Here is a 12,695-nt window from a genome sequence, read left to right on the forward strand (position 1 = left end):
GCTGACATCTGGACACAACACAAACCAAGCCTTGCCCCGCCATCGCCCTCCCTTCACCTCCCCCCAGCAGCAGGCCGTTCCTGCGCTCCCCTCTCCTCTATGATTCTGATTGACAGTTTTATAGACTGCAAGGAAATTGGTTGTAGTTACAATACAGCTGGTGTGCTCTAAGTAATGAAAAGGGGCATATGGCCTCGAAAAACATGGTGATGGAAACTGATTCAGGCTGACCCCTCGTAACTCGGCTGCATGGGTGGTGGCCGTTTATTATTCATGCGTCAGCATTCGCCGGCCCGTTCCTCTCTACTGTATCCTCTAATACTCCCGCTCATTCGCTCTCTGAATGGGCTGCGGGATACGCAACAGCCTCTCACAGCCAATAAGCACGTTAGCGGCGCTTTGCTAGCTCTATCAGCTCTGGCAAGCAGGTCATGCGATTAAATGTGAAATGTTGTTGTACAGTACAGACATCTGAAATCATTTAGCAGTTAGCATCATAGCTATATTAGAAATTCCTGCTCTCAGGAGTTCCTGTTAGGGTCGCTTGCGGACACTGTGTGCACGTTTATGTTTAAGATATCACTCTAAAGTCTCTAGAATGTCTTATTTTGAGGTTATTAATAAGCAGTGGAAATGCAACTGTGGCTAAATGCTAATAATAAGCTAATACTCCTGCACTCTGCATTCCATTTACCCCAGAAGTTGTGTATCAGAGCTGGGAATGATTTTACACCAGAGCTGATTGCATTCCAGTTGAACACTGGAATTTCTGGCTATTCATCATGTTTGTAAAACTGTCTGATTTTAAAAATATTTCCAAAAACAGTTAGCTAAAGATTTTAGATTTTACTACAACTGCTTTAGCTATTATTTATCAGCAGACATCCCAAGTTGCAAAAAATAATTTCAGACATGGATATGGAATTCAGAAGTTAAATGATTTTTGTTGGGAGCAATGATGCTCCTGAACGCATCCCGTCCAGGAAGGAAAGAAAAAAACACTGTCCACTAAAAAATGATTGGCTGACTCACAGACACTTTGTAGAGAACAGGCCAATCAGAACCCTCTCTGTTTTGCATGCACTTTATGAATATGGACACTATAGCAAGACTCTCGTGACTTTATCCCGACTCTGGGAATTTGTCTGCGACACTGAAATAGCTTGAAAATTGTTTCGTGTAAGGTTGGCATAATGTGTCCCCCTGAACTTTACTTGTTTGATTAATTGGCGAATTGGGGATGAGGTGAGGTGGTGATGATCCAATATCCAGACCTCACTAATGATCTTGTCGCTGGAAGCAATCCAGTCCTTCCAGCAATGCTCTAAAATCCAGTTGAAAGCTTTTTTTTCTGGATAGAAGAGACAGTTACTCCAACAAAAGCAGGATAAAATATTTTAATACCATTCTGATTTTAGAAGAAACAATGAATAAGCACATGTCCCAATACTTTTGGAGCAAGCAGGTTTTAGATATAGACACCTCATGGACCTGGCTTGTGTCTGAGTACCCTAAGATGACCTGACTTTAAAATGTAAAAATTTAAAAGCACAGGTCCATTATGTTTTGACACCATATACACACAAGTTCTTTCTTCCTCTCTTTGTTTAAACCAGTAATAAAGGGTGTAAAAAGTGTTTTTTTTTACCAGACAAGGTTATACTTTAGAGAATTCAGAAGTTAAATGAGTTTTGTTGGGAGCCATGATGCTCCTGAATGCATCCCATCCAGGAAGGAAAGAAAAAACACTGTCCACCCACACTAAAAACTGATTGGCTGACTCACAGACGCTTTGTAGAGAACAGGCCAATCAGAACCCTCTCTGTTTTGCATGCACTTTATGAATATGCACAATATAGCAAGATCCTTGAAATTTGTCTGAGACACTGAAATAGCTTGATAATCGTTAGGTGTAAGGTTGGCATAATGTGTCCTCCTGAACTTTACTTGTTTGATGAATTGGGGAGTTAGGGATGAGGTGAGGTGCTGCTCATCCACTATCCAGACCTCACTAATGATCTTGTCGCTGGAAGCAATCCAGTCCTTCCAGCAATGCTCTAAAATCCAGTTGAAAGCTTTTTTCTGGATAGAAGAGACAGTTACTCCAACAAAAGCAGGATAAACTATTTTTAATACTATTGATTTCAGAAGAAACAATGAATAAGCATGTGTTCCAATACTTTTGGAGCAAGCAGGTTTTAGATATAGACACCTCATGGACCTGGCTTGTCTCTGAGTACCCTAAGATGACCTGACTTGATTTAAAAGCACAGGTCCATTATGTTTTGACACCATATACACACAAGTTCTTTCTTCCTCTCTTTGTTTAAACAGCCAGACTATAGAATGACCTAGAAAGATTGTGGAAGGTGTGCGTTCATTTTCTGAGCAGAGCTCACATTCATTATTTCAACAAGGCAGTAAATCAGTCCGTGACCTACCAGTGTCTGCGACATGTTTGTCATAAACCACGTTAAACACACAACGTGTCATGATTTCATGCCTACACACAGCAGGTCAGACGAGACAGTGGAGCAGATGTAAACACTGTCATCCAGCTGGCCTGCAGTGATGATGCGTTTGGATGATCACAGCCACTTGTGCGTACATTCACGCAATAATTCACGGAAAGACACATCAACCCTAACAAATCACAGCTGAACAACCAAGGTACGGCTAAAGGCTTAAAGGAAAAATAAAGATACCCAGATATAACACTCTGCAAAACTTATTTCAGGGAGCATCACCTTTTCTGCTACCCTAATATGATGTTGTCGTCATTGAAATAGATAAATATTTATGGTGTACTCTTCAAATTTGATTATTTGTTTTACATGTTTGATTAGTGTGGCTGATATTTAAACACAATGTGACATTACCCCATGTATTATTTATTATATATTATATTATAATATTGTGCTTTTTTACTGTTCTGTAACAGTTTCTTCCACCAAGCCATTAGACTGTTGAACCCCTAACACTTTGGATGTTTTTTTAGGGAACTCTGAGCCACATGCCATTTGTGCACTAATTATCTACATTTACAATATGTACATGAAACAAGTCACTTTATTTATACGTATTCATGATGCTACATTATAGGTAAGTATATTTATGTAGATGTACATTTATGTTTCTATATAATAAACCTATATTTAATATTTATGCCCCTACATCTCTACATTTCTATATATTTAGATATAAAATGCAACAAAATGTTGTTTTGCTTACAGTTGTGTAGTTTAAATAACGATAAAGGTTATCTAAGTCTAGGTCTAAGTCATTTTTTAATCAAGTTTTTGTTGTATAAAGTTCCATAGGAACATTTACAAAATATAAAAACAGTAAAAAAGTGCAATTTTTATATTTTAATTAAATATGCAGGAGAATCACAGTAGGTGTAGGAAAGATGTGATGTGTGAGTAACTAAAAATCTATTTATCTATTTCTGTGTCTAGTTCTGTTAGAAATATTAAATTACAAGTATCAAGTATGAAATTTTAACTTTAATGGCCCACTCAGATTGAATTATCTGAATCCAAGATATCTGCACTGCATATGAACAGCAGTAAAAGCATCAGTGTGTTCTATCACTATCTATTATTGTCTCATTAAATCAGTTGTACACAATGCTGTCCAGTACTTTTCCATCTGTGGATAACTGGTAGACTTATCCTCTAGAGCTTCTGTGCTATAAAGTGCCCCCTATACTGGCAAATAAGTGACAAAGTGCCCTATTGGCTGCTTTTTTAAGCAAAAAAAAATGATTGATTACCTGTAAGCTTCTTGCAATATATTATGATGATGCGTTCTCTAGATCGAGAAATGTTGATAATGTGTCTTAATGAGAGCCCATTTATGGGTGCCCAGTTTATGTGGTACTGTTTCCAGTCTTTCTACAAGTAAGAGTGCCCAGAAGTGCCAAAATGCAAGATCCAAGTTTTTAGCTGCTTAAATCCTTTTATTTCCAGTCAGACATGTTTCGGCTCCTGCTGTCCTCAACGCTCTTTACATTTAACCCTCCTATCATGTTCATTTGTCAGGAACAGCAATGGTGTTCCAGGGTAATTTTGAACCAGTGCATGTTTATTTATTCAAAAAATGTCTAAAAAACGAAAAAAATATCCCAACAAGCAGCGTAAATATTTTTTAATAACTTTTTTTTAAATATTTAGTGCAATGGTGTTCCTTACCTCTAACAGGTAATAGTTCAATTAGGACAATTTACTTTTTAATGTTTCACTACTTTATTACTTTTGGAAAAAAACAAGATAAAAACAGTAGTTTTACATGACATTGAAAAATAACATTGCAAATTTGTTTTAGTTTTAGTTTTTGCAGCAGGTGGTTGCAAATATGCGAGATGACCCATTTTCATATTATATGTTGATTACACTAATTAAGGCAAGTAGAAGAAGTTTCATACTGAAAAAAATACTTTTAAGTATTTTTCCTAGATCTCCAAACTTTAAAACGGGTCAAATTGACCCGGAACAAAACAGGAGGGTTAATACAAACATGTGACCTCAAGTACTCACATGGCATGTCACATGACCCTCATTTGATCCTCTAACCCTTTAACCCTTTCAGACCCATTTTAGCATCCATTACAATGGACATCATGTATTTTCTTCATTTTTTGTTTTGTTGTATATAGCACTATTTGAGAGCTGCTGTTCATCAGAATAGACCATAAACCAGCCAATGAACAATTTTATTAACCAATGGAACAGTAGCTTGGCCCCACCCACTGCAAAAACACTGGAAAAAGAGTTGTACTAGAACTATTGAGGCAAAGTAACAGTTAATTTTTACTAGTTTAATGTAATTTGAAACATGTTTTTTTACTGTTTATGGATGGTTTATGAAATAGAAAGGTCAATATGAAATATAAAACAAACTAAAAAATATTTTAGATCATTGGATTCATTTGCTATATAGATTTTGTAGTTTATTATTAGATTCTTCCTTTTTGTGCATTACAAACTGAAAACTCCAACATTTCTTTAATTTTTTTTCATTACTGGAGATAATTTAAGTCTGAAAGTGTTAAATTCATCATTCATCCCACCTGGTGACATGGTGCCCAATGTATGAAGCCCCAGCAGGATCAAATGTAAAGTGAGATGTCCTTACAATGGAATAAACTGTATTTAATGGTACTGGAAAAGATAAAACTTGTATCTATTCCATCTTTTAGTTTTCAGCCACACCCTCTCTATAATTAACAGGTTGTGGACATGTTTGAATTATTTTACACTGAATAATATGCTAATATCAACTATGCTAACAATGACAACATGGGGCATAAAAAGGTACTTGGTGTAAACAGGCCTTGAAAATATTCCTTGGGCAAGACTCCCAACACTACTCCTAACTACACAACTACACACATCTACCCTGAACTGAATTGAGCTCCTAGTAGCTTCCAGGCTCCAGCAGAGCGTCCATCTCTGTGTGAGACAGCTGTGCAGACTGAGCTCGGAGGCCCCCTCTCGCCAGCCTCCCAGCACAAAGCTGGGAACCATTAATGGAGGAATTCAGAGGCCCTGAAATCACACATCTCATCACTCAGAGAGAGAGAGAGAGTGAGAGTGAAAATGAGAGAGAAAGAGCAAAAGAGAGAGAGAGAGTGAAAAAAAAACAGACAGCGGAAGAAGAAGAAGAAGAAGAAGAAGGTGAAGGTGTTTATTTTTCATCGTTGGAAGCTGTGGTCCAGCTGTTTGGCAGCAGTCGGCTGAGATTTGAATAGGAACGCCCAGAGGAGCATTACAGCCACCGCCGCCATCGGCCAGCGAGTGAAGTCAAGTCGCCGCCTGAACGCTCCAGAGCCAAGCCCCGCTGCCAGAAAGTGATGGTATGACATGCATCCTCTGAATTCGCTTGGCTGAGAGAGACGTAATGTGCGGGGGGACAAAGAGGCATTGTTAGCGGCGTATGATGTATTAGTAGTATGTGGACCGTTTACTGGCGCGTTTAGCAGCAGTGAGCAATCATGCAATTTACTGTAGCTCTGGCAGGACCCCTGAGAAAAGCCCGACTGCAGCCGTCCTTAGTGATCCCGGAAGTGACGTGCACCAATGAAACGATCAGCAGAAAAATGCAACAGAAATACAGCAGATGTTTAATCCTCTGTTTGGCTACCAACCAGTGAGATGGGAGGTTTTGCTTAGTGCTTAGACAGATGAACAATCACTGCAGATTTTCACTTCACCACTCAAATGCAGTGTATTCACCAACCATTGGCTAAATGCAGACATGTATATAGACAAGTCCTGGGGACCCAAACTTGAGTAAAAGTACAAGTTGTCTTTTACTCAACAGTAACTGTCTGAGTAGAAGTTGTTTTTTAAGCATCATACTTAAGTAGTAAAAAAAAAGGTACTGAAGTATTTCACATATTTTGTACTTAAGTATTGCAAGTGCTATAAAGTGCCCTCTATACTGGCCAATAAGTGACAAAGTGCCCCATTGCCTGCATTTTTTAAGCAAAAAAAAAAAAATGTGATTAATTACCTGTAAGCTTGACCCTTCTTGCAGTATATTATGATGATGCGTTCTCTAGATCAACACATGTTGATAATGTGTCTTATTGAGTGTCCATTTATGGGTGTTTTGCTGCTCTAAAAAAGGGTGTAAAAGTGAACATATTTTGTACTTAAGAATTGCAAGTAGTTTATCCGATATACACACCTCTAAACAGCGAAAGAGCTAACTAGTGGGTTAGTGGGTAATGCTAATGCTGCTCCTGGAGTGCTAGCCGGGGTTAGCAGCAGGCTACAGTCCGACATAATCAGCTAGAAACAGCGAGTAATGCTAATGCTGCTTCAGCAGTGCTAGCCGAGGTTAGAAGCAGGCTACAGTCCGACATGATGACCTCGAAACAGCGAGTAATGCTAATGCTGCTTCAGCAGTGCTAGCCGAGGTTAGAAGCAGGCTACAGTCCGACATGATTACCTTGAAACAGCGAGTAATGCTAATGCTGCTCCAGCAGTGCTAGCCGGGGTTAGCAGCAGGCTACAGTCCAATAATACTCACCAAGCTCTTAGCTCTAATGGTAATACTGCTCCAGTCTCAAATCTCGGTGCTGGACAACTAAACTATAGAACTAAACTATTACACTGCACTTCAGCAAAGTGGCTTTACTGCTCCTTATAAGCTGACTGGTAAAATTCATACATAAGGCGCAACAGATTATAAGGCGCGCTGACGTTTTTTTTTTTGTAAAATTAAAGGATTTTAAGTGCACCTTATAGTGCAAAAAATACGGTAATTATATTTTTGTACAGCAAATGGTCAGTGGAGTGCACTAGGAAATAAAAGGATCTTAAGGCCCAGTCGAAGGCACAGATTAAAGCCTGGACGTAGGCACGGACGCTCTGCAAACGTTCACACACCCCTCCACACTCTTGTTCTGCCAAATGTGAAATGGCCACTTCCTTCAGAAGACACCATCTAAATGACAAAATGTCGTATCCCATCACTTTGTTATAAAAAGGGCTAAATATTTTGGCGTGAGTGGATACACAAGCGAGGCGCGGGAACGCGGGACCTGAGCAGCACGAGAATGATTACGCTGACTGACGTTGTTTACTTTGATTTCCTCTCGCATCATTTATTTTGCTGCGCTGGTAAACCAAACCGTTATTTACATTTCGGCTCCAGTGATTGTGGAGCGCGGGCCAAGGACGGGGTTTCTCGTAATGCTTACACAGAACTCACTCAGCTCCTCCAGAGCTGCTTTTTCTCCTTCTCCTCGCCTTCCAGACCCCACCACATACCAGCCCTCACCCCTCCCCAGGATCGCTCCTTTTTTTCCTCTTCTGAACAGTCGCCACATGTTTCCATGAGAGTGATGTACATGTGTTTATTGTGAAGATGACAAACTAGCATTGGATTGCATTTTCTCTCTCTCTCTCTCTCTCTCTCTCTCTCTCTCTTTCTGTTTCTCTTACTCTCTCTTTCTCCAGGCCTCTGTATGGTTTACGCTCTAATTTGCCTTCTTCCTCTTTTGTTTAAACTGTAGGCTGTTTGTCCTCGCCAGCAAACACGCAAAAACCTATGGAAACATATGCGTCATCTGAAATGAGAGAGTGAGCGCGAGAGAGTGAGAGCGAGCGCGCGCGAGAGAGAAAGTGAAGCAGAAGTTAAATGCTTTCATGTGTATTTGGGAGTGTTGCGCGAACACAATATTCTGCTAATCCAAATAAAATTACAGCATCTGATTTCACACGCGCTGGATGGAGGAGGGAAAAAAGAAGCCCTGCTATTGCTTTCTGCTGTACAGCAGGGGCCCCGCGCTCGGCCCCTGCTCAATCAGGCAAGTGGAACCCCATATCTATAAACAGTTTATGCTTATGCTGTGCATGCACACCCCACTCAAATTAATCTAATGGATAAGTTCTAGGGGGGTGAAATTCTAGGGGTTGGATTTTGATTTTGGTACAGGAGGTGTTTTATGCAAGGAATTTAAAAATCTAAATTTATGCATCAAATAATGTATGCACATGTAAGCTGTGCAAGTGGAGTAGACACACACTGAAAGAAAATATTTATTGGCTTAACTTAACTCAGTCAAGTCATCAATTTTGATTTGACTCAGTGAGGTTGTAAAAATATAGAATGTTAGGTTCCTTCAACTTTACTCAAAAAGTCATCATTTTGATTTGATTCTATATATTTAAGTTGTAAATATATAGGATTTTAAGTTAATTTAACTTATCTCAGTCGAGTCATCATTTTGATTTGACTTAGTTAAGTTGTAAATATATAGAATTTTAAGTTTGTTCAGCTTAACTGAGTTTTGTTCACACAACAATAGTTTAATTTTTTTTAATTATTATTATTATTGTGGGCTTAAGGAATTTAGTTTATTAAATATATACAGGCCACATCCAATATGTAAATATATGGTGCCAGGAGCCTTATGGGAAAGCTGTAAGTTAACTTGTAAATGTACAGAAGTTTAAGTTTATTCAACTTAACTCAGTCAAGTCATCATTTTGATTTGCTTCAGTAAGGTTGTAAAAATATAGAATTTTAAGTTAATTCAACTTAACTCAGTCAGGTTATCGTTTTAATTTGACTCAAATAAGTTGTAACTATATAGAATTTTAAGTTTGTTCAACTTAACTGAGTTGTGTTCACACAACAATAGTTTAATTAACTTAACTTTTTTTTAATTATTGTGGACTTAAGGAATTTAGTTTATTAAATATATACGGGCCACACCCAATATGCAAATATATGGTGCCAGGAGCCTTATGGGAAAGCTGTAAGAATGAACACTGTAGAAAGAACATTGACAGGTGTAGTATACTAAAAGTTGATTCAAGGCCTACATGGGCTTGTTTTCTGGAAAGTCTTAAGATGTAAAGAGGTTATTAGAGATTAGAATTAGTTTTAAGGGTTTTAATACAGTAAATACCTCATCTTTGAAGCTCAGATTGAAAAAGAAAGGTATATAAAACTCGTATATAAAGTTTAATCGCAGCTGCCTGCTGGGTAGTCCACTGTTTACAGGTAGAACTGTGGATGAGTCTCATCAAGCTGATTGGCTAGATGTGACCATGTGGTTTGGCTGGACGTGGGCACGGGAGGGCCGAGGGCTGGAAACAGCACCGGTGGCCATGATGGCTCAGCGCCAGAGGTGAACAGAAGTAATGACTGAGAAAATCAGTCCAAAACGGTGCACCTGAGAGACCGAGGCATGCTGAGCCAGCAGCGTTCCTCAAACACACCCTTATTTTCCTCCGCTCAGCCGTACGTGTCATTTAGCCAGTATTAACCCGCAATGTTTAAACTTTAAAAAAGAAAAAAAAAAACACCCCGCTGGCTGGCGGCGTAGGAGCGTGAGCCGCAGTGGATCTGAAGGCCTTGTGTGTGTGTGTGTGTGTGTGTGTGTGTGTGTGTGTGTGTGTGTGTGTGCATGTGTGTGCGTGCGTGCGTGTGTGTGTGTGTGTGTGTGTGTGTAGTTAGGAAGGGTGTCAGATACTCCTATATAATCCAGTTTAAATCCTCTGCATTAATTGAAAGCACATGTGTGTCAAAGTCTCAGTCAATTATCTGCTGCAATCAGGGCGCGCCTGTAGAATCTGACACCCTCACAGAAACTGAGCCTGACATTTGGTTTAAGGTAAAGCTGAAGTTTTGTGGAGCTTAAATCATCACAGAATGACAGTAATAATATGGTCAGTGTTCAGCATGAAAGGGTAAGTAATTAAATTTTATTGTTGCCAAGTACATATTATTTCAACATAATTCAAAAACAGTACAGTACAGTAGAGCAGAAGGGACAGAATGTTTTAAATTCCAATGGAAGTCAATGTAAAAAAGATTCAATTACAATAATTATTAAAGCTTTTAGATTGGTCCATTTATTTAAGACAGTGATTAGAAAAAACGTTTAAATAAAAAAAAATATGACAGTGACAATTTATTGTTTATTACATATTTACACATATTTGCTTCTCATATGCTTCATATGCACTTCTGAGGATAGTAATCTTCTTTTTTCTGTTACAAAATAATTTTCTACATCCTAATTGGTCTCTGCTTGTGTTTGTGTGACCAATCATTGTGCTGTGTAGGCAGTATTTACATCCTGAATCGTCTTAGTGCTTTTGACTAAAGTTTTTACAGGATGGGACGTCTGAAATTCTTCGTTTTCATCTGTGTCCATGAAGATGAACAAAACAAGCGCTGGATTGGCTAACAGCACTGTGAGCTGGACAACAGTTAGAAACATTTTCAAATAAAGACATTTTTACACTAAAAACAGTCTTTGCAATGTCATATGTTCCTTTACAACATGTGTAATGCCCTGCTACGTGCAATTCAGCCACTGACCTAGTCTTAAAGTCTCTGTAAAATGCAAAATCCACTGGAGATCCTATGTAAACATAGTTACTTACACAGAGGTGGGTAGTCTACGTCAAGAACGTCAAAATCAACCCAGGGTGAATTTGTACTTTTAGCTAGTGTAAACAGAACTATCCTAAAAATACACCTACCTATCTCAATTGTACTTCGCTGGTGGTGTTCCATAGACAAATTCTAACCATTTATTCCTTAGCTCTGAATTACTGGGCAAAGCATAGAACACTGATTATAAGTATTTGCACAAATAACACAGGAACGAAGTGCCATATTGTTCCTAGCGCTGTTAACACCTGTCTGACAAGACGTGTCGGCTTCAGCGCTGTCTGTGGGTGGTCGCAAACCCAGGTGGGCGAGGCCATTAATACTAGTTCACGAGTTGATGTAGACACAAGTGCTTTTCTTAAACGACTCGTTTTTCTGAATATTTTCTTTTATAAAACTTAGAGAGACCTATTGTATTTCACACAGAACAAGTAAAAGTGGATTTTAGCAGAAGGACACCTTTCTGTAGGTATGATAATGAAGAACTGAGGCCTGAACCTGAATATACTGTAGACTCTGAGGGTTTAAGGGACCAAAAAGTCTTGGCTAATTAGTTACCTGCTTATATAGTATAAACAAGAGAATTACATTCCTTATGTCAAAAGTTGTTCAGTCTCTAGTGAGGTACGTCTTTCCTGGTCCAGTCTTTAGGGATTTCCAGGTGGTTCATATATTTCTCAGCTCACCACTCTAAACCTAAACTGGGCTGTCAAAAGCAGGTACAGTTGTGTTGGTAAAAGCTAGGGTAAAACACAGGGATCTGTCTGGGGTCCCTGAATGCTGAATTGTGAGGCACTGCTTTCATGCTATAGCTAAAGTCAAGACCAATGCACATGTCTGAAGGGCACGTTGAGCAACATTCGCCGTGATTGTTGGTCTGATCTTCCGTGATTGCTCTGTTAGCCCATCTGTGTTTGGCCAGTGCTCTTGCTCCACACTTGTTTATGTAATGTTTGTACATGTGCTTTAATCAGTCTGTGCAGACTCCAGCTTCACTGATGAACTCATCCAATCACTCACCCTTTCAGATTACATGAGCCTTCACTACATACACTCCTTCACGACCAGTTGTGTATGAGGTTGGCAGACAATTCTGACTTAATTTGGTTTAAGAATGAGATAATATGAGACAACACACTTTAACTTTATGGCTAAAATAAGATTTTTTCCTGTTTTTGGGCAATCTATGAATAAACCAAGCCACATACATACAGGTGCTGGTCAATGAATTAGAATAATTTGAAATAGTGCAATCATGAAATTCTTTGAATGCATTTTTTGTGCAGAAAGCAAATCAGGTGTTCACCGCACCTGTCCTACTCGTTAGACTAATCACAGAACTCGTTACCTGGAAAAAAATTTGCTCAGCTGAGCTTTCCAAAAGGCCCATTTAGGCCATTTAACTGTGACACTGTTGTTTTATTGAATTAGAATAATGGAGAAACCGTTTCATTGAATTAGAATAATTTTTATTATAATTACAATCATCACTTTCTCAGTATTTTGTGGCTGCCCCCTTGGCTTGTATGACTGCCTGAAGTCTCCGCGGCATCGATTTAACCAGCTTGTCGCAAGTTTCCGCACTCACAGCTTCCCAGGCAGTGGCGATGTTCTGCTTCAGTTGGTCCAGCGTAGTAGGCTTTCTGTCGCGAATTTTCCACTTGACGATGGCCCAAAGGTTTTCAATGACATTGAGGTCAGGCGAGTTGGCCGGCCATGCCAAAACTTCAAGCTGTTTTTTAGTGAACCAATCTTTGGTCAACTTTGCCGCA

Source organism: Astyanax mexicanus, chromosome 12 (assembly GCF_023375975.1).
Source record: "Astyanax mexicanus isolate ESR-SI-001 chromosome 12, AstMex3_surface, whole genome shotgun sequence".
NCBI lineage: Eukaryota > Metazoa > Chordata > Actinopteri > Characiformes > Acestrorhamphidae > Astyanax > Astyanax mexicanus.